This window comes from Lissotriton vulgaris, chromosome 1_1, assembly GCF_964263255.1.
Source record: "Lissotriton vulgaris chromosome 1_1, aLisVul1.2, whole genome shotgun sequence".
Taxonomy (NCBI): domain Eukaryota; kingdom Metazoa; phylum Chordata; class Amphibia; order Caudata; family Salamandridae; genus Lissotriton; species Lissotriton vulgaris.
Window position 1 is genome coordinate 63842240 of NC_141685.1, and position 26056 is coordinate 63868295.

Genomic DNA, 26056 nt, shown 5'->3' on the forward strand with positions numbered 1-26056 from the left:
TAAGCTTTGAAACCATACATGGGCTGAAAAACAGTAACAGGAGGTAGTAACCCAAGGGGACATTTGTGAATCTGAAAGTAAAATGGGTTGCATTAAAAATGCCTTTATTTAAAAGTAATCGCAGACACAGTAGTGTGCTGACTGCACAAGCAACCACTTTTACCAAATGGATTATTAATACATGAACCTCAGTATTTCCTATATTGCTGAAATGTAGTCTCTAATATTTTTGTCATGTGGTGTAAATATTTGTTTCTATTATTTTATTTCCCATTTCAATATTGTCATGAAATGTACCTATTCTTTTTTTCAAACATATTGAAATATCTTTATCACAATTTTTGGGGCATTCTAAAAAGTGTTTTCACTCTCTAACCTAAAGCTTCCTAAGAAAAATACTGACGCCCAGTCCTGGTTTCTCCTAGATCATTTAGCTTTCTCACTAAACCAAGCACAATTTTCCTTTGAGAGAGATGGTTATTGTAGTTATACGCACTGGAGTTAGTTTAGAAAAGACAAATATAGAACTTCCTTTATCTTTAAAAATAATACTTGCAAAAGTATATGTGCAATAATGTCAGATAATTTACTGATAAAGATATCAGATAAAGATCCCCTAATTTCTTATACCTTGTGGTATTAATAATCTGCTTGAATTAACAGACTTCTCTTCTAGATAAATCCAGGTATGAGAAGGTATTAAATCAACTTTCCGTTATTTTAACACATTTTCTCAGTGCAGTATTTTTCCTACATAGATCACAACATTTCAAGCAATGGTCTGTGCTTAAACGTACAATGAAGGGGTAAAAATGTATTTCTACCACAATCAAGAAACCCTTGGGTCTATGAGGATTACTGTTGCAAATGAAAACCTAGCTAAGATGAATATCCCTTTAAAGGGAAGATTTCCCTCATCCACCATAGTTGGCATGCTTCCTCATTCAGAACCTCCTCCCACCGTTATACCTAGTTACAGTACAGGGTCCAGCCCCCTCACTGAGAGGGAGGAGTTCAGGCATATTTTGTTATAGAGAATGGTAAACACAATACCACAAAAATGAGTTCAGGGTAGTAGGGGCAGCAGAGTGAAAGTTAATAAGAGGTCAACATGTTTCAGCCTATTAACCCTCCAAAGAGGTGTTTGCGGCTTTCTTCAGGACCTAATCAAAAGTGCTGATGCTCATTGTACTCAATCAATAACAAGCATTGGCATAGCCAATAGGTCTCACCTTTGGGACCTTATAAGTGTTTAGCCATGCAGATCCAGTAACAATGTGAAATAATTTCTCTTAAAAAAGAAGACTATAAACTAACTAAGCTAGACGTGACTTTATAACTGGTTAATCAAATGTTTCTGGAGGTTTAGTATATATAAAGAACTCCTTTTTTCTATGGCGTGTCATATAAAATTGATGCTCTAAATTTTGGTAAGAGTACACAATATCAAAAAATTCAATACTGCTTTTATTTCAATTTACTTTTGAAAGCTTGCAGTGAAAGAGAATTCTAAATGTCATTTACTTATGAGTAGGCGCCAATGACTATTTCCGGATGACAATGTAGTTAACATTTTTTTGTAAAAGATGTGATATAAGTATGGGTAGGGAAAATGGCTATTTTGGCCAAAGGCTCACCTTTCTTTATGCATGCTAGTTTTAATTTGTACACAGAATCACCATTTTTTATGTGGTACACTATAATGTTAGATGAATTTGTTTTACCCTTTTGATAAGCAAGAGATGACTATGAACGGGTTTTTCGTCCCTGGGTTTAAATGGATTCAGGTTGGAACAGACAAGGTGTTGACTGCCTCAGAAAATAGTTGTTTCCCGCATGCTGCTTTCTTGCGACTTAAATCTCTTCAGTCGAAGAGGCGGCTGCATGCCTGCAGATATGGCCAGATCAGTACTTGGCTGGTTCAGTTCACCAGTGGGGCTAGAATAGAAGCTGTTAAGGGCAGGGGCTTAGCTTCCTATTGGTGCAGCAGGTGCAGTGGCACCAGGGCCCAGACGCCTTAGCCCACTGAACCCTGATAACTGCTGTTTGTCACAGTTCAAACAGAGGCCTGAGGGGCCCACAGAACAATGATTATTTCTGTTATCCACAGTCCAAACAGAGGGCAGGTGTCACATTTCCTTTCTTGCCTTAGGGCCCAGAGCACACTGGCTAGGCCACTGGTTAAGGATTTATTGGGGGAAGAGGTGGAGAGACAGGTGGATATTTAAACAGCTCGACAATGACTTCATGCCTGGGTATTAAAGTATTCACTGCAATTAAGGACTGAAGCAGGAATAGATCTCATAATATAGGGAGGCCTACTTATAAATGCAGCGGATGCCTTTTAACATCTCACTTATCAGCTCTCCTAATTTACAGTTTTATTTTAGATGCAGACTTAAATCGTGACCTATGAATATGTTTATCTATCTTTAGGTTCCAAATGACCCATCTTTTCCATATGCAAGTATCAGACAGGTCGGGAACACCCAATGCCGTTGAACTTGATAAAGCCACATTAATCACTGGTCTTGAAATGCAAATGGCAGCATTAGGCACGCAGAGGTGTAATCTACGTAATCTCATTATGTTCAGGGTACGGGAGAGTATTTAGGGCGTAAAGACTTTGACAAAAACATTTCTGCCACCTTAGAAATTCAATCTTCCTTGTCCTACCCTAGTATACAAGTAGTACCACATACTTTGCATACCTGAATTAAATAGGCACACAAAATAGTACGGTATTTAAAGGCCCAGTTCAGAATTACAGGGAAGGTGCACTGTCCCAGACTACACAACGGTGCAGTCTTCAGCGGGTGCTGTCATGTCACACAGGGGGAGTACACCAGATTATGCTGGAAAAAGCATGTGGTGCCCCAACGTAAGGGCAGTTGTAAACCACCAGTCTGATTACAAAGTAAACCGTCTGGCAGCTATTAAACGAGATGGCACATTTCCCCTGCAGGTGGTTGGGGTCTGTCACCATCCTGTCAGGTGGGGGTATACAATCAGTGCACCTCCTAACTGCTTGTTTGCCCTTTTGCCCGTGTCAATAATACAGTGCAGTCGCAAGACAAAAAGTTTTCCCACATTTGAATGTGGCCATGCCCAGCTAGGGATCTAGTTAAAATTTGGCATAATATTCAGGCCTTCTGTAACGTGACTTTTTTCCATTCTAAATTGATTTTGTGGGGAAACCCCGGTTTACCGGGAATATTCAGTGATGGATTAACTAACATATGGGGAGCGCATGGAATAAAAAGGCTAGGGGATTTGTATGGAGCACAAGGGTTTTTGAGTTTCGAAACACTTAGAATATTACATAATATCCCTGACTCCATGAGGTTTAAGTATATGCAGATATTTGATTTTTTTACTCGAAAAATGAAACTAAAGAATATCTCTGATTCTAGCATATGGGATAATCTCTACTCACAGGAAATTAAGTCACTAATTAGTGGATGTTATAAATCTTTTAATACTTATAGAAACATGGACTGCAGTATCTTATCAGAGAAGTGGAGCAGGATGTTAGGGATCAACATTACTCCGGCTATAATTAATTTATCTTTACGCAATATAAACAACTTGGTCTCTTCGTCAAGTTTAAAATTTAAAATAACCTGTATACTCTACCATACCCCAGAAAGAATAACTAAATGGGCTTCGAACAGTACACACAGTGAACGGACTAAATGCCCTAAGTGTGCGTTAGGTGCAGCAGACCTGGTGCACATATTTTACACTTGCCCTAAGCTAATGGAATTTTGGACATCTCTCCAGAACATAATGACACTGAAATTAGGGAGCACATTTCCTTTAGATTCTGCGCTAGTTATGTTAGATACTAATGTTAGGAACATTCCACAAAAACCCTTAATCACTATTATGGTAACCTGCGCTAAACTTATAATTGCTTGCGCCTGGATATCCCCTAATCCCCCACACATAATGGAATGGTGGTCTCTTTTTAATGAAATTTATAGTATGGAACTGGCGTTGGCCAGGCTTAGGGGTACTAAGTCCCTAGCAAAATTTAATAAGATGTGGGGGTCTCTAATACTTTAGGTGAAAAACTATGTATTATTTAGATAACTACTGACTTCTGTTGTATATTTGTTATGATATATGTATATACTTTGTCTGGATCCAATAAGAACTTGCCAATTGATCTAATGTCAACTTAATGTCAATTCTGTAGATGCTTCGAAATTTTGTTTATTTATTCATTTTTTTGTTTGTTTTTTTCTCCTGTTTCTTGCTTGATTCATTTTCTTTGTATACTTTTGTTTCCTGTTCCTGTGTTGCTAATAAAAAAAAAAATAATACATTTAAAAAAAAGAATGTGGCCATGCCCAATACAAAGGAAAGCATGCCCGCTGAGAATCTCTCCTACGTGATCCACACTACATAAAGGGCTATGGAAGTGTCTGCAGCCTCTTCTGTAGAACAAAAGCCAAAATGTCCATGGGACACAGAAAGAGGGTGCGGCCCGATGCTTCATTATGTACGAGGACCTTTGGCGTCCGTCTGTACTAAGCGAGTGACAGAGTTAGTGGAGTGTTTATTGCCCTCTATGTCACTCTACTTCTAAGCACCTAATACAGCTTGTACAGTGGTTACTGTCATCTGTTCACCTACATTATGCTTAATATAAATAGTGCACAATTTCGGCGTTTGTGTCTGCCTACAACGTGGACCTGATACAAATAGCAGTACCTACAAGTTGGATGGTACAATTCAACAAGAGTCTAGGATACTCCAGCACAGATGACTTTGCATAAACATTACGGGGCATCAGTCTTGATGGCAAGCCAACTTTGTATACATTATTATCAGAGACTATACTTGCCTCTTGGATACAACTTTACAACAGAATTTTATTAATTTTCGTACAGTTGTATTTATATAATAAAACAACCTACCCACAATATTTGATCTATCTATTCATCTTTTTGGGTTCTGGAGTAGCATGCTACTCGCTGAAAAGCACTTCAACACTTCATCAGGGGTAGCAAGCGCTATATCAATTTAAAACCTTCCTTTTTCTATCCCTCCACTCTCTTTTTCAACCTAACTAACAGACCAACATGTCCAGCTCTCAAATACATTTTATATTTCCCTACACTAATTCACCACTAATCATTTTTGGATCCTGGAGTAGTGTGCTACTCGCTGAAAAAGCGCTTCAAATTGACCCTAACGCACTCTGCTGCTCGCAGAACTCTGCATTGAGCGGTTGAGTTTTTTTGACACTTTGCCGAGTTCTTCATTGCGGAACACCGCCTAGGCCTAATCTTATCATGAAAATCTAGATTTCAGTCTTATGTTAAGAAACAAGTGTGAGTAGAAACCTTTTGGGTGGAGAAAATTTAAGACATTAATATTGTGAATTTTTTGTTAATTAGTTGATTTTTGCAAGTACGAACACTTCTCTGTGCCAAGTAAAGACCTTGAGAGTTTTGTAACTTTCAGATACTCAAATTGTGGATTCTGTTGCAATTAAAATATTTCCAGGAGGTTGCATGCGGGCAGCCTAAGTTATCCTGCAAGAGTTTCTTGATGAATCCTATTGCAACTACAATATGTGCTCTCTCATGTAAAGTCAGGTTGTTAGAAGCTTTCCTGCAACTCAAGATACGCCTTACTTTTCACCTGGTGTGGGTGCATTTCTCATGTTAAGTGAGATCTCATTTCTGAGTAGAACATTTCTGGCTTTCCCCTCCTGTATAAGGCTTTTGTCTAGTGTGAATTCTCTCATGTAAAATGACATTGTATTTGTGAATAAACCTTATCTGACATTCCGAACACACATAAGGCTTTTTTCTCCCTTGTGAGTTTGCTCCTGACAAGTGAGAAGTAATTTGTGACCAAACTTTGCTTGCATTTCGAGCACTCATAAGGTTTTTCCCCAGAGTGGGATCTCTCATGAAGCATAACTCTGTCTTTCAGATTCAAGCTTTTATGGCATAAGGATTTTCTCCAGTGTGGAGTTTCTCATGGTGAGATATCGTTTTTCTCTGCAGCTCTTCTGGCATTCAGAGCACTCATACGTTTTTCATCAGTATGGAGTTGATTATGGTTAGTGAGGCTGTGCCTATCAAACAATAGGAATTTCTGGCATCCACAGCATTGGTAATGTTTTTTCCCTGTGTGCGTCTGCTCATATAGAGTGAGATTGCATTTAAAATTGATGCTTTTCTGGCACTTGGATCACTGAAGTATTTTTGATGGTGTGTTTTCTTATGGTGCATGTAACCATCACTACCTCTGAATCTTTTCTGACATTTAGAGCACTTATAATGTTTTTCCCCCAGTGTGGATTCTCACATGTGCAGTGAGATCAGATTTACAGCTGAAACATTTTTGGCATTCGGAGCACTGATAAGGTTATTCCCCAGTGTGGGTTCTTATATGGCGAGTGAGATTGATTTTTTCACTGAAACATTTGTGGCATTCAATGCATTGATAAGGTTTTTCCCCAGTGTGGGTTCTTGTATGCCGAGTGAGTATTCTTTTTTCACTGAAACATTTCTGACATTCAATGCACTGATAAGGTTTTTCCCCAGTGTGGGTTCTTGCATGTGTAGTGAGCATTCTTTTTTCACTGAAACATTTCTGGCATTCAATGCACTGATAAGGTTTTTCCCCAGTGTGGAATCTCACATGTGCAGTTAGAAGTGATTTACAGATGAAATGTTTTGGGCATTCAGAGCACTGATAAGGGTTTTCCCCAGTGTGGATTCGGATGTGCTTTGTGAGTCTACTTTTTAAACTGAAACATTTCTGGCATTCAGAGCACTGATAAGGTTTTTCCCCAGTGTGGATTCTTATGTGCTTTGTGAGACTACTTTTTAAACTGAAACATTTATGGCATTCAGAACACTGATAAGGTTTTTCCCCAGTGTGGGTCATTGCATGTTGAGAAAGACTTTGTTTTTTACAAAACCTTTTCTGGCATTCAGAGCACTGATACGGTTTTTCCCCAGTGTGGATTCTTGTATGTTCAGTGAGTCTGAATTTTACACTGAAACATTTCCCGCATTCAGAGCACTGAAAAGGTTTCTCCCTAGTGTGGGTCCTTATATGATGAGTGAGACTGTTTTTGTCAATGAAACATTTCTGGCATTCCGAGCACTGATAAGGTTTTTCTCCAGTGTGGGTTCTTCTATGCCGAGTGAGACTGTTTTTGTCAATGAAACATTTCTGGCATTCCGAGCACTGATAAGGTTTTTCCCCAGTGTGGGTTCTTATATGATTTATGAGATTGTCTTTCGTACCTAAATATTTGTGGCATTCAGAGCACTGGTAAAGTTTTTCCCCAGTGTGGGTTAATACATGTTGAGAAAGACTTTGTTTTTTACAAAACCTTTTCTGGCATTCAGAGCACTGATAAGGTTTATCCCCAGTGTGGGTCCTTGTATGTACAGTAAGGTCTCTTTTTTCACTGAAATATTTCTGGCATTCAGAGCACTGGTAAGGTTTTTCTACAGAGTGGGATAATACATGTCGATTTAGACTCCCTTTGAAAATAAACATTTTCTGACATTCAGAGCACTGGTAAGGTTTTTCGCCAGAGTGGATTATTACATGTCGAGAAAGACTTAGTTTATTATAAAACCTTTCCTGGCATTCAGAGCACTGATAAGGTTTGTCCCCAGTGTGGATTCTTATATGTTCAGTGAGATAATATTTACTGCTGAAACTTTTTTGGCATTCAGAGCACTGATAAGGGTTTTCCACAGAGTGGGTTAATGCATGTTGATAAAGTTGCGATTTGAAACTAAACCTTTTCTGGCATTCAGAGCACTGATAAGGGTTTTCCCCAGTGTGGATTCGTATGTGATGTGTGAGCCTACTTTTTAAACTAAAACATTTCTGGCATTCAGAGCACTGGTAAGATTTTTCTACAGAGTGGGTTAATACATGTCGAGAAAGACTTTGTTTGTTACAAAACCTTTTCTGGCATTCAGTGCACGGATAAGGTTTTTCCCCAGTGTGGATTCTCATATGCTCAGTGAGATAAGATTTACTGCGGAAACTTTTTTGGCATTCAGAGCACTGTGAGAGGATTTTCCCAGTGTGCATTCTCTCAAATTCAGTGAGATGAGATTTATGGCTTAATCTTTTTTTGGCACAGGTAACTTTTTCCCCAACTTAGGTTATTTTGCTTTGATTGAGGCAGGTTTGAACACTGAAAGTGTTCTAACAGCCCGTGTTTTTAAAAGGTGTATTCCTAGAGGTAATATCTCTACATTTAGTTTTCTCTTGCTTATATGCCGCGATAAGAGTGAACCCGATTTTAGAGTCGGGCTTGTTTAGATAATGTTCAGCATTTATCTCTAAAAGATATTGTGTGTAATCTTCTTAACACTTGCATTGAGCAAAATATGTCTGGATGCAGCCCTTTAACACCTGTCGAAATGTTTGTAGCAGATAATAGTCTTTTGATTATAGCCTCTCCGGCAGCAACTTATTTTGTGACTGAAGTTTTTCTCAAATCTATTTGTATAGGTTCTTAGAAATGCAGTGATAAAGCATTAGTCTGATATTTAATGATTAAACTGAGAAGTACCTTTTTGCACTGGCGTAATGGCAGTAACTGAGAACATTAGAACATGCACAGTAATATTGTGGCTCATCAGTCGCAGAACATCAGTTCCTTTTACCCGTTCTGTGTTTGGTGTAAGGTTAAGGATTGTAGTTCTGAAGACGAGGATTTATTTACATTAGCTATAGCGCAACAGTGCTCATTTAATCCATTTTGATATTTAACAGTTTTACATATCATTCCTGCACAACAGATAAGGTTGAGGTGATTTACATAGAATTACAGAACAGTACACAATAAAAAGGAAACAATCTGAGATGGTCATGAACAACACAATAAAGTGGTGAATTTTTAAGGTTTTTGCCAGAGTGAGCAGAGTGGGTCGAGGTGTTCTATCCCGAGGCAGATAGTCTCAAACTTGCGTAACTGGTTAAAAACGGTTGTTGAACAAAGGTGATTTTTCAATCTTTTGGTTGTTAGCGTGTCAGCTTCGGAGTCTTCTATCAGTGTCTTTTCTTTGATGGTTTGCAGAAGAAACCTTTTGTTATATCTTTCTTTTATGCAGTGTGTGCTTCCTCTGTGGAATTACATGATTCTTTAGATCATGCGTGCTTTAGATGAACGTTATTCTTTCATGCTGAGGAAATTTGTCTTTCTGATAATATTTCAGATGAGGATGTCGTGATTGGTCTTTCTGGCACTATTTCTGATGCTGTGTGGGCAGATATGACTTTGTTCTGGGTTAACAAAATGCAAAATTAGAGACTTCACTTACATGTATAGTACTTTCCTCAGCTCCCACTTCCTCGCCACACCTAGATTTTGGAAATTGTTTAAACTTAGAATGCTAGAAGTCCTTCGGTTTTTCAAATTAATCCTTCTTATGGCACTAACATTCAGTTGGCTGGTGCTAAATCTTGCTTTCTTCGTCCATAATTTCAATCACCTATAGTATTAAAATTAAATAGTTAATACATGTAAATATCCCCAAAAATAATTTACACGCCATATCAAAGCAGAATTGCAGAATTTTGAAAGTGTTGAGCTGTTCTTCAGTCAGAGCAGAGTGTAGAATGGTAGCATGAGAGTACTTGGATGTAGGAGTGAGGAATTGTAGAATGTCCAACATTTCATTAACACCTTGGCTGCTAGGCGTTTTCCCCTCTCATGCTGGATCCTTTGCTTTCCCATTGTTTCATGACGAGCTCAGCTCGTCATCAGCACAGCTCACCCGTGCATCATGACGAGCTGAGCTCGTCATGAGCATCGAAAGGGTTAAGCTCAGAAAGGATACATGTACCCTATGGACTTGTAACATAGAATCTCAAAAGCAGACATTAAAGTCATATGGACTGGCACCAAAAAGATATTTAAAATAGAATACTATTAATTAATTTGTAATGCAGATTTCTGGGAAGGGAATGACTCCTCCACGGACAACAGGCGTTTTCCCCTACCCTGAGTTACCACCTACTTGTATCTGGTAACCTGACTTTTGAGCTCTGGCCTCTGCCGCAAGCAAACTATTGTGTGTTTCGAGGACTATGCCTAGACCTATCCCTCAACTATGGTCCAGAGTATGAATCAAGGGCAATGAAATTAAGGAGTACGTTCATGTGTTGATTTTATTCCACCTGATTATCAGTTAGGCTTTTGTACAGAAAAACAGGACACCATTTTTTTCCAGACAGAAAAATTAGACTGAAAAGACCCACAAGACTCTGGGTGCAGCAGAAGCAGCCAAGACTTATGCTGTTTTTTTACTAACTGGGGGAAACACACAATTCTTCCCTCTGTTAGAAATATCTTTCCCCTTCCCTCCCCTGCTTCGCCGATCTCCCCCCCCAACCAACCACATGCATAAAACAAGTGGTAAATAAAAGCAGAAAAACACTATGAGATAGTGAATGGCATGTGGTTTGACAGGCAGAAGAATCTCAGACCATTCGCTGGTGGAGGTGCAACTCGATGGTCCGGTTGGTATGAATTAGGCGACTAAAAACGGTTCTGACATTTGCAGGTGGGTCACGCTCTGCAAGGTAACATATGGGAAGGGGGGGAGTTGCCTGATGCATCCCCACTGGAGGACCAGCTGCTAACTAATCCCCTGACTGAAAAAGCAATCTCAACCATCTATAGGAAGTTGAACTACAATATGTGTTGTAGTAATGTGGCTCACTGGTTAGAGGCGGCAGACCCAGAAGCAGAGGACGGCCCGGGACCAGGGTTCAATTCCCAATGCGGCAGGGTCGTGGACCAGGGTCAGTGGACTCGATAATTCTCGGTTCGGTGCCTACTCTAACCAGGGGTCTCACGCGGCAACTCTGGGCATTAGCTTGCCTCATCTCCACAACGTCTCCATCAACGCCGGGGATGCCTGGCTTCACCTTGGGGATACCCAGGAGGGACCATCCCACAGGGAAAGCCAGGACGGGTTCCCCAGCGGTATACAGCGCCAGGACGCCGCTCGGCAACAGTGCGCTTTGCAAGTATACATTACATTACATTACACCACGCTTGTGAAGGAGTACCCTGCTCACCAAACTCTAAATCAAGACCTTTATCTTGTCTGTGCTATTCATGTATCTCTAGGTCCGCTTCATTATGTCCATCAGTCCTTCTATGATGTACCTGTTATTGCGGCGTGTGTGTTTAGTACAGGTTTAATCTTAGGGTGTGTGTGGGGGTTTATTTGAACCCTGTGGTTTAATCTGCACTTGTTGCTTATGCGGTGTTATGTGGTGTTGTCACACCCTTGTAATTATAACAAGCATTTGCAATGCAATAGGTCTTGCATTAGGAAAGTTTGAGCTATTGGTATTGTAAATGACACATTTTTTATTTATGTGTTGGTTTTGAAAATAGCGAAATTAATAGCTTTGTCATTTACAATGCCAATAGTTTTAACTTTCGCAAATGTGACACCTATAGCATTTGTAATGCAATATGTGTTGTATTTACGTGACTTCGATTATTGATGTTACAAATAACAATGGCTTTTAATTTAATAATTAATACTTAAGTAAAAGTTATTGTAATTTATAATGGCAATTGCTTAAACTTTTGTAAATAACTTTTGTGAAGATTATGTTCAGTGTATTTTATTGTGACGAAAATCCAAGAACAGAAGTGAAATATTAACATATTTTTGTGACATTTGTAATAAAGCTTGAAACATTGAGAGAACATATTTGAACTAGTAGTTTTTGATTTGTTGCACAGATTGCTGCTGTGGTGGCGCTGAGTGATAGTTTGCTGGCGCAGAGTGATGCTGTGGCGTTCAGTGATGCTGTAGTAGCGCATAGTGATGTTGTGGTGCCCCTGAGTGATGCGACAGACAGACAGAGGGAGGGCGACAGACAGAGGAAGGGCGACAGACAGAGTGAGGGCGACAGACAGAGTGAGGGCGACAGACAGAGTGAGGGCGACAATCATGTCAAAGTCATTAGATATGGTCCAAACTCCAGCCAATCAGGCGACAGCACCCTCTGGAACCTTCACCTCAGAGGCTCAGGCTCTCCAATTGTCTAGCACAAGTGTGGCATAAGAGCCAAGGAGAAGAGGGGAGCCTCTGCACGGTGGAGGGTGGGTCGCATGTAAATCTATGAAAGATACCAATACTGGAGAAGCACAGTTTTCAGGTAAGTAACTTATGTTCTTCTCCAATATTGGGGTATCATTCATAGATTCACATGCTTGAATCAGAGAAGATAGGAGTAATTTGAGAACTGTGCATAGTAAGCCATAAGTACATTGTAAACAGAGTACGAGAGAATACATATACGTATATTACAGTATAGCAGTAAACATGGGCACATCTGCAAAAAGCAGAAATATATACATGTATACAATGTGTGCAGGAGGAGGTAAGAAACAGAGGCTCACCTTACATAAAAAGATTACGTAGCACCGCTTGCCCAACAGCTGTGTCAGCATTGTTGGCAGCTTCCATACAGTAGTGCTTGGTCGCAGCTCTGCAAATCTGATGAAGAGGCACACCAGCAAAGAGAGAAGTAGAAGAGGAGACTGCTCTAGTAGAGTGCGCTTTAATCGTTGCTTGAAGTATCTTGCCTGCTTGCTGATTGTAAAAGGAAATTGCTCTAGATATCCAACGTGCAATAGTCTGTTTAGCAACTGGAGGTTCTTTACGCATCCTGTCGTAGGCTATGAAGAGCTGATCAGTTTTACGGATACTGGTTGTTCTTTGCAAATAAAATGTCAAACATCTCTTAACATCTAGAGAATGTAAAGTCTTTCCTGCTGGCAACTGTGTATTAGGGGAAAAAGTCTTTAACCCATTCCATGCTCATGACGAGCTCAGCTCGTCATGAGGCACAGTTGAGCTGTGCTGATGACGAGCTGAGCTCGTCATGACACCAGCAAAATGGCAATTTCCAGCACAGGGGAAAAATAACCACAGCAGCGATGTGGTTAAGATGACATGCTCATTCAGGTGGAAATCGGATGGAACTTTAGGAATTAAGGCCGGATTAGTGCGGAGCACCACAGCGTCTTTGGTGAATTGAAGAAAAGGTGGTTTGATAGTAAAAGCTTGTATCTCGCTGACTTGAAGTAAGAGCTAAAAGCAGTGATGTCTTCCAGGAGATGAATTTAAGATCAGCAATACGAATGGGCTCAAATAGGGACTTCATGAGTTGTGCCAACACAATGTTCAGATGCCAAGGAGGAGGCGGGCGTCGATTGGAGGGAACATCTGAAATAATCCTTTGAAAAATTGTTGAATAATTCTTGAAGAATAAAGAGAATTGGAGCCATGGTGCTGGAATCTGGAAACTGCATCCCGAAAAACCTTCAGGGTAGAGTGAGAGTGGACAGATTTTGCTAATTGTAAGATAAAAGGCAGAAGCTGCTCTGGCGTAGAGTGAACAGGGTGAACATTTATTTATTTATTTAAGTTAGCAACTGACACCCTACGGGTAACCTGGCTGGTGGATCGGAGCTGGCGGGTGGGTGTGTAGAATGGGAGGTGGCTGTTGAGGTATTTGGGGCCCATGTCGTGGAGAGCCTTGTGTGCATGGGTGAGGAGTCTGAACGTGATCCTCTTGCTGACGGGGGGAGATGTGGCTGTGACGGGGGATGTCCAGGATGAGTCCTGCAGAGGCGTTCTGTATGCGCTGGAGTCTTTTCTGGAGTTTGGCTGTGGTTCCAGTGTAGAGGGTGTTCCCGTAGTCCAGTCGGCTGGTGACGAGGGCCTGGGTGACCGTCTTCCTAGTTTCGGTGGGGATCCACCGGAGGATTTTTCGAAGCATGCGCAGGGTGTTGCAACAGGATGACGAGACGGCGTTGACTTGCTTGGTCATCTTGAGGGAGGAGTCCAAGAAGAAGCCCAGGTGCGTGCATGGTCCTTTGGCTTGGGGGCGGTGCCTAGGGCAGGGGGCCACCAGGAATCGTCCCAGGCAGAGGGGGACGGTCCCAGGATGAGGACTTCTGTCTTGTCTGAGTTCAGTTTCAGATGGCTGAGCTTCATCCATTCAGCAACGTCTTTTATTCCTTCATGGAGGCTGGCTCTGGCGGTGGCGGGGTCGTTGGTGAGGGAGAGGATCAGGGTGTCGTCAGCGTAGATGATGTTTAGGTTGTGTTGGTGTGCGATGGCTGCGAGGGGGCTCATGTAGACGTTGAAGAGGGTGGGGCTGAGCGAGGATCCTTGCGGTGCGCCGCAGATGACTACGGTGGACGTGGATCGGAACGGGGGGAGGCGGACTCTCTGGGTTCTTCCGGCGAGGAACGAGATGATCCACTCCAAGGCCTTTCCTTGGAATCCGGTGTTGCTGAGGCGCTGTATTAGGTTGTGGTGGCACACAGTGTCGAAGGCTGACTAGAGGTCCAGGAGGATGAGGGCACCTGTTTCTCCGTTGTCGAGCAAGGACCTGATGTCGTCGGTAGCTGCGATGAGGGCGGTCTCGGTGCTGTGGTTTGCTCAGAAACCGGACTGCGAGGGGTCGAGGGATCCGTTTGTCTCGAGGAAGGCGGAGAGTTGTTTGTTGATGGTCTTCTCGATGACTGACTGGAAACGGGAGGAGCGAGATGGGGCGGAAGTTCTTGAGGTCCGTGGGGTCCGCGGTGGGTTTCTTCAGGAGGGCGCTGAGCTCGGCATGTTTCCAGCTCTCCGGGAAGGTGGCGGATGCGAAGGAGCTGTTGATGATGTCCCGGAGTTGGGGTGAGAAGATGGAGTCGGCTTTGTTGAAGATGTGGTGTGGCCAGGGGTCGGTTGGGGAGCCGGAGTGGATGGTGTTAATCGTTCGGGTGATATCTTCGGTGCTAACCGAGGTCCAGGTGCATAGGGTGGTGGTGGCGGGGGGCGATGGTTCGGTGGTAGGGTGTGTGGTCTGTGCGCCGAAGCTGTTGTGTATGTCGGTGATCTTGCGGTGAAAAAACGAGGCGAGTGAGTCGCAGAGGTCTTGCGATGGTTTAATGTCGTTGTTGCAGGTACTGGGGTTGGAGAGCTCTTTAACGATGCTGAAGAGTTCCTTGCTGTTGTGGGTGTTGTTGTCCAGTCGTTCTTTGAATGTTGTCCTTTTGGTGGTGCGGATCAGCTGGTGGTGTTTGCGGGTGGCGTACTTGAGGGCTGTCATGCTTTCTGTTGTCTGGTTGCGGCGTCAGGCTTTCTCGAGGGTGCGGCAGGTATTCTTGGAGTTTTTGAGGTCGTTGGTAAACCATGAGGCTTTCTTGCTGCCGGGTCTGCTGGGAGGGTTCTTCAGTAGTGAGAGTTCTTCGGCGCAGTTGGTAAGCCACTGTGTGAGGTTGCGGGCTGCTTCGTTGGGGTCCGTTGTGTTGGTGGGAGGGTTCTGGCTGAGGGAGGTGGTGAGCTGGTCGGTGGTGATCTTGCGCCAGCTTCTGCGAGGAACCTATTGCGGGTGGTGGTGGGTCATGGTTCTCCTGAAGTTGAAGTGGACGCAGCTGTGATCTGTCCAGTGTAGTCCGGTGGAGTGGCTGAAGGAGATGTGCTTGCTGGAGGAGAAGATGGGGTCAAGCGTGTGGCCGGCGTACTGGGTGGGGGTGTTCACCAGTTGCTTGAGTCCGAGGTTGGCGAGGTTGTCCAGCAGGGTGGCGTTGTTGCTGTCATTGTTGTTCTCCAGGTGGAAGTTGAGGTCCCCTAGGAGGATGTAGTCTGAGGAGGTTAGGGCGTGCGGGCTGACGAAGTCTGCGATGGCTTCGTTGAATTTTGTGCCTGGTCCCGGGGGTCTGTAGATGAGAGTGCCCCCGAGGGTGGTCTTGGGGTCGGTGTGTATCTGGAAGTGAAGGTGCTCGGCGGCGGTGATGGTGTCGTCGGAGTTGGTCGTGATTTGGATGGTATTTCTGTGGACGATGGCGATGCCTTCTCCGGTTTGGTTGACGCGGTCCCTCCGGGTGATCTTGTAGCCAACCGGGATGGCTATGGCGATGTCGGGGGCTGAGTGCGTGGATGGTGGCGGCGTCGTAAGTCCGTCGGGTGGGCAGGCATCGTTGAGGGCCAGGGGTCCTGGTACTGGGCGTAGTCCAGGCGCAGACGGGCTTGCCTTTGGCGTGCCTTTTGCGCGCGGCCGCCTTGCGGCCTCCATATGAGACGAAGTGGGAGGGAGGAGCAGTTGGGAGGCGGGAGCGGGGTGGCCAATGGGCAGGGGGTACAAAAGAAAAGGGGCGGGCCGCGGGGGAGCTGCGTCGGGAAGCGGGGGGGCACACACAGAGGGCAGGGATACAACAGCAACTACAAAAAATACAGAAAAATGCAGAAGTCCAGAAAAAAAGCACAATTCACAAGTGAGGGCAGCAGCAGAAAGGAGAAGGTAGCAGCAGGGGGACACCGAGGTCAGGGGAGAACCTGCGGCGCCGGGGGCAGAGACGCGGTCACAGAGGATGAGCCGTGAGGCGTTGGGGGTGGCCTGGTGTCAGGTTGTTGTGTTGTCCATTCGGATCAACACTGAAGCTCCTTGAATGAGGGTGCAAAAGGACTTCAGAGCTGGAAATATTGCCAGTAACTCCAAAAGGTTTATGTGCCAAGTTCATAGGTGGGTGTCCCATTTCCCCTTGACTGTGAGGGCTTGAAGATGACTTTCCCACCATTCGAGGGAGGCATCTGTCGTGAGGATGAAACTTGGAGTGTCCACTACAAACGAACTGCAGAGATGTTTGGTATGCGAGTCCACCATACCAATGCTCTTCATATCTGAGACGTGATGTTGATGACATTGTCGAAGGACTCTGAGACTTGTTGCAATTGGTTGTCGAGTTCTCCAGTCAGGGTCCTATTTGAGGCGACAGTTGGGAATTAGGGGAATACCGGAAGACAGCATCGCCAGAAGCCATTTGAACTGTCGAACAAAAACATACTTTTATGTGCACAGGAGAGTTGCCAGTTTGGAAATCTGCTGTTGTCTTTCATTGGAGACAAAAGCCCTTGTTTGCTGTGTGTCTATGATGGCCCCCAAGAAGGTCCTCACTTGAGAGGGGGTGAACTGAGACTTCTCCAGAGTGATGGAAAGGCACAGAGACAGGCATGATTGAGTGTGTCTGCTTGCGACTGTGAACGATTAGGCCTTTATAAGGCAGTCGTCGAGGTAGCGAAATATTTGGACATCTGCTTGACCAAGATGTGCTGCCACCGGTGCCAAGACTTTGGTGAACATTCGGGTGCAGAGCGAAGGCCAGATGGAAGGACTTGGAATTGGAAATCTCTGCCAGCCACTCTGAAGCGCAGGAAGTTTCTGTGTCTGGGTAGGATAGGGACATGAAAATAGGCATCTTGAAGGTCCAGTGTTGGCTTGTAATCCCCTTGAGGCAGTAATTGAAGGACTTCTAGTAGAGACAACATCCGGAAAGTTTGCTTCTTGAGAATCTTTTTGAGGGAACGAAGGTCCAGAATGGGGTGCCACTTCCCTGATTTTTCCTTGATTTGGAAGAATCTTGACTAGAAGCCTGCATCCCCTTGAAGATTCGGTACACTTTGATCGCTCCTTTCCTTAACATGAGATGGATTTGGCATATAAGTTCCATCAGACGGGCAGGAGGAAGACCTCTGGGGGGAGATTTTTTAGGGAATTTCACAAATTCCAGAGTGTAGTCTCTGGACACTATGTCCAAAACCCATCGATCTGTAGTTATTACGGACCAATTGGAGAAGAAATGGGAGATCCGCCCTCCAACTTTGGTCGGATTGATGGGAAGAGCGGTTGACAGTTGGCAGTTGGCAGTGCTTTTTTGAGGAATCTCTACCTCAGCAGGAGGATTTCTCTCTGTACTGCTTGTAAGAGGCAGCCTGCGGCTGTCGAAACAACTGCTGTTGCAGGGAGGAGGAGTAACGCGGTTGGCCCGGATAGGGATGGTACTGCTGATATTGGTTGTAACATCCCCAAAAGGAGGAGGAGAAGCCACGACCCCTCGCACCCCCAAAGGGCTGCATTTTAAACTGTACAGTAGACACTTCACACTACACATGGACACGAGAGGCCTGGAATTTAGACTTTGAAATTCCAAAGGATGATCAAGACTGGCAGAGGTCCTGTGAACTAAGATGCATGTTTTCTAGTAATGCCCATTTTCGAATGATACATTATAAATTTCTGTGAAGAACCTACTTAACGCCACAAGACCTTTATCGAACGGTCGTGTCTTGCCCAGATATATGCCTGCGCTGCAACACTGTGGGGGCTGATTTCTTACATTAACGATGGCCCTGCAATGCAATACACTCCTTCTGGCAACAAGCTGTCGAAGAAATGGTACATGCCACACAACTAAGTATTGATCCGACACCGAAATGCTGATTATTAAGCCTCATTGGATGCCAGAAGGGCGCAAGATAGCTTTTCAATTTGGTCAGTCGCCTATGGTACTGGCATGACGAAAAAATGCAATCACATGGCTGTCCCAGCATGCCCCAACGATTGCGCTCTGGCATAGAGATGCGCTCGACTGGGCCCTAGCTGAGGAGACACATATGCGCCTTAGCAGAAAGGATGACATGTTTGAGGATACACTAAACACTTGCCGTGCTCATACAGATAACACCTAGCTCCAGCTTCCCGAGTGACAACAGATACAGACTCTGGCTCTGAAACTGACGAGGCAAAACACTACGACACTGGGGATGAGCAAGGAGGTGTCTCCACATGATAATTATAAGGTACATTCCCAATTAGGGGAATGGGACACTTATTGATCACCTGGAGAATGGGAAAGCAGATTAGTGCATGTGTAATTATTGACTGCTTCTTGATTAACCTACTTACGTAGAACATATTGGTATGACTGCCAGGTTGTAGTTAAAATTAAAATAAAGTTCTAAAAAAACTGGGTGGTAAAGGGTAGTGAACCGGTAACTCACGCCACACTCCTTCGACATGTGTTTCAAGTAGCCAGACATGAAGTTGGTACCTCTGTATGACTCCACCTCCTTAGGGAAGCCCACCCTGGTAAAGATGCTAATGAGGGCCCTAGCCACTGCAGGGGCAGTGGTAGTCCAGAGGGGAATAGCCTTGGAATACCTGGAGGAATTATCTATTACCAGCAGAGCTGTTCCCTGATGCTGTAGGGGGTTCAAGGGGACCAACAATGTCAATCATTGCCATTTCAAAGGGATCGCCAACAACTGGAAGCGGGATTAAGAGGGCCTTTGGGTGCCCACCTGTCGTGCCACTGGCTTGACAGATGGGACAGGAGTTACAAATCTCCTTCACCTTCTGGTGCATCCCTGGCCTTTAGTTCTGGTCTGGTCAAGGTGTCCAGCTACGGGGATGCCACAACCAGGTCCTCTAGGAAAGATACAAACAAGTTTGCTTCACATGAACAAATGCCTTCATTTTTTAGGTACCCATTTTTTTTTATAATGGAATGACTGGCTCAATGTTTACTAAGGGAGTCTTGGGCACCAGGAACTAGGAAGAGTTATGTTGTAGCATGGAAGAAGCACCGGCAGTACTAAAAAGTAGGTGCTGAGAAGAGTCCCTATCGGGCTCTCCATTTTTGCCCCCACTCTCAGGGGGAGAAATATAATATAATTAACTCTGCAGCAGTACCACGCTTCATTGCCTTTGAGGTAACTTCTAAGAGACTCATTGAAGTTCTTTCAAAGGCTCAGCATTTCAAAACGGAAGCATTTTCAAAACTATATACAAAGAAAACATAGTTGTTACTAATCTTATCTTATGCAACTAACAACCAATGGCAAAAGCCAATAGTCCTGGCTTGTTGTATGTATAATTTTACTTGTTGTTTATGGATATCTGATACAATGACAGAAGCAGCAAAATACCAGTCGGGCAGCACACTATGCTAAGAACAGATTTTTAGTTCAGGTGTTTTTAAGCCAAGCCCTTAAATACATGAGTCACGCCCCTTTGAGAGACCCCATCCGTTTTTTCATCCCACTTAAAGCCTGAATTTATAAAATTGCAATGCACACATCGTATCGCTCACACACTCAGGTCATAGACGGGCGTGCAACATTAAAATTGCAAGTATGGCTACGTTCCAAACAAATATAGTTAGCAAACTCAAATGAGGCTAGATATTAACTATTTAACTAACACTGAACGAATACAGTGTCTAATGAGTGAAAAAAAAGATAGCGACTGCAGATCTGGAACTCACAGAGATATTGTATTTTCTTGATTAGCCAGCAACTGGCACAAACAAGCATATTTGTTTAAGTGGGTGGTCACCCCACTGAGCTGCAGAATTTGTAAAGAGGTACAGACAGACGCATGGAAACTCCCAACATTGTAAAACAAACCAAAGAGAAAAGAAAGGGCTTCAGGTCATTAACGACCATGACTTTAAAAGACAGTGGGTTAGTCGACATAACTGCAAGTTTATACACGTTTTAGAAAATGTGTACAGTGGTTTGGATGTAAGAGAATTCTGTTATGTTATGTTATGTTAGTTACATTTTAATGCGCACAGCTGCTCCAGCGAAGGAGCGTCCTGGCGCAGGGAAAGGCAAACACAACACAACACTAGGTCCGAAACAAAAGGAAACAATAAAAGCTAGAAAACAATTAAAACAGGAAGGTTTTCAAGGCCCTACGAAAAGACATTAGGTCATTCGAAAGGCGGATTTCCAGGGGGAGCGCATTCCAGAGGGTTGCGGCTTTCACGCGGAAGGAGCGACCCCCCATCCGACTAAGTCTGAAGCGGGGGACGACCACCAAGGACTGTCCAAGGGAACGTAGTGAGCGGGTAGGAACATAGGGAGAGATCAGTGTATTCAGTATTCCGGGTGCCAACTCTCTCAAAATTTTAAAAACCATGCAGAGAGCCTTAAATTGGATACGCTTGCATATCGGGAGCCAGTGCAAGGACCGCAGGGTGTTAGAGGTAGGGCAGGTACGAGGCAGACCAACCACCGCCCTAGCCGCCGCGTTCTGGACTCGTTGTAAGCGGAGAATCTCGGCTTGGTTCGCTCCTAAAAGGAGAGAACTGGCGTAATCCAACCGCGAGATGATCATTGCTTGAACGACCAGCTGTCGAGTAGGAGCATCGAAGAATCGCAGCAGGGGTCTTAGCCCGCGTAGTACTCCAAAACAGCAGGCCGCCACTCTCTTTGTATGAGTCACAAAGCTTAGCGTGTGGTCAAGCCATACTCCGAGATTCCTGAGTTCCAGGACAGGGGCCGGCGCTGATCCCAGCTCTGGAGGCCACCATTCGTCCCCCCAGTGGTCCGCTTCCCTTCCAACGATCATCACCTCTGTTTTTGACGCGTTCAGCTGGAGACAGTTGTTGTTCATCCAGCTGGCCACCTCTCTCAGTCCACTTCGGAACCTGAGGGCATCCTGCTTGGCATCCCCGCTGATCGTAACCGCCAACTGAGTGTCGTCAGCATAGGAGACCATGGTAAGGCCCCATTGCTTGACGACCTCAGCCAGCGGCTGCACGTATAGATTAAAAAGCGTGGGACTCAGCGAGGAGCCCTGAGGGACCCCCAGGTCCAAAGGATGGTACTTGGACTGAAAAGGAGGGGTGGCAACGCAGAAGGAGCGATCACTAAGGAAGGAGCGGAACCACTGCAGAGCTGACCCACAGATGCCAATGTCCTGCAGGCGGTGTAGCAAGATGCGATGGGAAACAGTGTCAAAGGCAGCGCTCACAAGATCATATAAAGAATTTACTTCAGCGCAAACACCAATCCCTGCCACAGCAAGAAGCCTTGGAGGTTTTCGGCTGAGGTCAGCATCGGGCAGAAATAATAACATGTTACCGTGACGTCTGCGGTTACTAAAATAATAACATGTTTCAGCGAATCCCATGTTACCGCACACAACACGCACACACCCGCAGTGGAGTATTTAATTAGTTGATACATTGCACCCTTGTCTGCCCCCAGGAATAATCGACGTCGTTCTGCACTGGCTGCCAGGTGTCCCCACACCGAACGGCGCAATCTCGCGCTTAAATGCAACTTCACGTGTCTGTCTGCATCAACCGGAAACGGTCGGTTTCTTGACCGACTGCGCGTCAAATAAAGACGCGCAAAGGTGCCGCGCTAAGAGGGTTATTCTTAGAAATAAATGTTATTGCTAGGTCGTAGGAGGGTGTAAATATGGTTTCGAGAGTGCGTTGGAAAGCGCACTCTCGCGTCCGATGGGCAGGGGTCCGTCAGCAGACAGATTCGGTTAATGCGAGTGCAGGCTGCGGGTGTCGCGGTTCCCATACCCGATAGACACGCTCTCCAAACATTTCAGCGTTATTTCGAAAATCATGTCTCTTTTCATAACAACAGCAGCGGAATTGGCATTTACAAGAAAGGTTGACGTGTGAATGCGTAATTAAATTTTAAAAGTCAAGGTATTCTAGAATCAGTCTACATTCTGTGCATATTTAGTTAAAAATTGTGCTCCTTCTTCCGTTAACTTACTTAGACAGCGGAAACGGCAAATTTCGCGGGCTTTTTGCCAAATATCGCGGCATTTCCAGAAATCGGCCGATTTCGCGATTTTTTTGCAAATAGCGAAATCGCGATAAGCTGGAGGGTCTGCTTAACAAGAGCTTCTGAGAGTTACTTACCTTCAAGACTCTCATCCAGATATGCTTCGTGGCTGCTTTCACTGATCTTAAAGAAGATGTGGATGCACAGACGCCAAACAATGTGTCATATACAACTCTGACCCGAAGTTCTATCATGGAAAGCAGAGAAGAACAGTCCGTTCTTTGATAATCTCAAATAGTCTGGACAGAATAAGTCGTATATGTGGCTGCTTATAATGCACAAATGGAGGCGCAGGAACTCTCCAAACGCCCGAGGCTCTACCACTCTCCTTGTGGCACACTGTTTGGGGTCTTTGGCCTCAGAGTAAAGGATTTCCTCCTCCCAATATGCCCAGTGGTCACCACTGCCATCACCTCCTTCCTGTGCTGCAGCTTGTAGTCACAGGTTTTCAAGAGTGGGACAGGTTTTCTGTCCCTGGCACAGATCTTCCCTAGAGGGTCGCCCCAGCTCCAAAAGCTCATCCTGGTAAAACTTCAGCTCCTGAGGCTCAGTTGTCTCTGGGGCTGACCCTTCTTCCTCCTGAGGAGAACGGTCTGGTGTCTGACTAGAAGCCAGACTTCAGCACCTCTTTTACACCCGGGCTCTGCTCTGTGCTATGGTTTTCACACACACACCCAGTGTGAGGTTCCAAGCATTTCTGCATGGATCCTCAGTTCTGCCTCAGCCCAGGCTAAGGGTTCCAAATCATTGCCAAGAAAACAATCAACTAGCATGGATGAAGACACTGCTACCTCTTCCTTGCCAGCAACTCCTCCCAAATCAAAAGACACCCTCGCCTGCGGGATGGGTTTTTGTCACATTTTCAACATTGATGACTGGAAAGGTACTTCCAGGCAGATACTGTTCCAAGGAAACTATCTGCTCAGTCACCATGGTGATGCTGGCACCAGTGTCTCTCAAGGCCTCCACCCTAACCCCATGTGCATGTTAGTGGGCCAGGCAGCTAAGGTGGCTAAGGCCTCATCCCTACTTGAGTCGGCTAAGAGAGCTCATTGGCATGGCCATTGCTCTCCTAAGATCCCATCTGGAGATTGGCAGCTGCAGGTGGACCAGAGGTATATTTCTTGTTTTTACAGCTAGAGTCTCAAGGAAAGTGCCCAAGTGACCTACAGCCATGGCACCAAGCCCATCTTAGGATCCCAGTTCTTACCCTGGTACGCACCCTTTGGCTGTCAAGAGTCTCTGGGCCCACTCTCTTGAACAGGTTTTTGGGGGCCTGAAGTAGAATCTTTCTTTTTCGGGTTACCCCATTTCCCTAGGGTCGCTTTCAAGCCTCTTTCTTTTGGTCTCCCCCCACCAGCAGGAGTCTTGGTCACCCTTGTTTTGACCCAGTGGTCTTCCCCAACCCTTGAGGAGAAAGTGGACCAAGGTCTACCAGGAATTGATGTAGATTCCCTTGGTAACAATTACTTAACAGATGCTCCTTCATTAACAAATGATAAAGCCCTTCAAAGGCATGCAAATTCTTCCCTACTAACCAACCTCCTACTGATTTCAGTGAGTAGTCTACAAAATCAACCCAGGCCTGGCTCTGGGTTTTTCGAGCCTCCCTGAAACTGGTGCTATACTCCGTACTGAATCCAAAGCCCTCACTTAGGGAACCCTTCATGAGGTCATAGGATTGAGCCTCTTTCTCACCAAGTGTCAGGAGTCTATCCCTGCACTTTTCTGCGAACATTTCCCACAGGATAGCACTCCACGGTATCCTGTGGACCTGCCTGCTAAGACAGGCCTGTTCAAAAGCAATGAACCACTTGGTGATATCATCACATAAATAATCCCTTTGGGTTTTTTAGGGTCAAAGGAATCTACTTTCTCCTTATTTATGATTGTGATGCCACCAAAGATGGGTCCTCGGCCAAACTCCTTTCTCTCTCTTCTGTAGCTAGGAGTGGGGCTTCTAGAGCTGCCCTCCTGGCTAGTCTTTGCAGAGCAAGCTCTTCGTCTGAAGGGGCTTCTTTGTCTTGGGGTGTCACATGGTCACTCCTACTGTCAGTATTTTGATCTGTAAGATCAGAGTCATCCTCTGGATGCTCTTTGTCATATTCCGCCAAAAGATCCTGGAGCTTTGCTTTGGTAGGGTTTGACCCAGTCCTGAGCCTATAGGTTTTGCCCAAGCCTCTGAGCTATTTTATACATAAAGACATAAGGTGTGAGGTCGATTTCCTTCACCTGTATCAGCTCTTCTGAGTGACTACTTCTGGCACTCATTGTCTTACAAAGATGGGAACCTTTTTGGAAAGGAAAAATCCCTAATACTGGTTTCCTAACTACAGCAAGAGTTTGACTTTTGAAACAGCTGTACTCAAGGGGACCGAACCAGGGCCCTGACATATTTCAAAATGTGGAAAAATAGTCAACTTGCAAAACTACAATTAAACGAAAAGCAATTTCTGGATTGAATCTTGTTGTCACTTATTGTCAGAGTGGACCAGCAAACGCAAAGTCGTGTATCCTACCACTGCGCCACCAGTGTAGGAAGCTGGCTCTCTATATACTATACCAAAAAGAGGTAGAGTGTGTCGTGTATCCTACCGCTGCGCCACCAGTGTAGGAAGCTGGCTCTCTATATACTATACCAAAAAGAGGTAGAGTGTGTCGTGTACCCTCCCGCTGCGCCACCAGTGTAGGAAGCTGGCTCTCTATATACTATACCAAAAAGAGGTAGAGTGTGTCGTGTACCCTACCGCTGCGCCACCAGTGTAGGAATCTGGCTCTCTATATACTATACCAAAAAGAGGTAGATTGTGTTGTGTACCCTCCCGCTGCGCCACCAGTGTAGGAAGCTGGCTCTCTATATACTATACCAAAAAGAGGTAGAGTGTGTCGTGTACCCTACCGCTGCGCCACCAGTGTCGGAAGCTGGCTCTCTATATACTATACCAAAAAGAGGTAGAGTGTGTCGTGTACCCTACCGCTGCGCCACCAGTGTAGGAAGCTGGCTCTCTATATACTATACCAAAAAGAGGTAGAGTGTGTTGTGTACCCTACCGCTGCGCCCCCAGTGTAGGAAGCTGGCTCTCTATATACTATACCAAAAAGAGGCAGAGTGTGTCGTGTACCCTACCGCTGCGCCACCAGTGTAGGAAGCTGGCTCTCTATATACTATACCAAAAAGAGGCAGAGTGTGTCGTGTACCCTACCGCTGCGCCACCAGTGTAGGAAGCTGGCTCTCTATATACTATACCAAAAAGAGGCAGAGTGTGTCGTGTACCCTACCGCTGCGCCACCAGTGTAGGAAGCTGGCTCTCTATATACTATACCAAAAAGAGGTAGAGTGTGTCGTGTACCCTACCGCTGCGCCACCAGTGTAGGAAGCTGGCTCTCTACATACTATACCAAAAGGTGGTAGAGTGTGTCGTGTACCCTCCCGCTGCGCCCCCAGTGTAGGAAGCTGGCTCTCTATATACTATACCAAAAAGAGTTAGAGTGTGCTGTGTACCCTCCCGCTGCGCCACCAGTGTAGGAAGCTGGCTCTCTATATACTATACCAAAAAGAGGCAGAGTGTGTCGTGTACCCTACC

The 26056-nt window shown here is 44.9% G+C and overlaps 1 protein-coding gene and 1 long non-coding RNA gene across 2 annotated transcripts in view; both read right to left on the reverse strand.

Moving 5' to 3' along the window:
- Nucleotides 1–26056, reverse strand: part of LOC147737284 (uncharacterized) — a 1685245-nt gene that overhangs the window by 945436 nt on the left and 713753 nt on the right. The gene's annotated exons all lie outside the window — the stretch shown is intronic.
- The window catches only part of LOC147737293 (uncharacterized), an 83305-nt gene continuing 65382 nt past the window's right edge, over nucleotides 8134–26056 (reverse strand). Inside the window, exon 3 of the long non-coding RNA XR_015299316.1 lies at nucleotides 8134–9497. This is a non-coding gene — a long non-coding RNA (uncharacterized LOC147737293). The remainder of the gene's footprint in view (nucleotides 9498–26056) is intronic.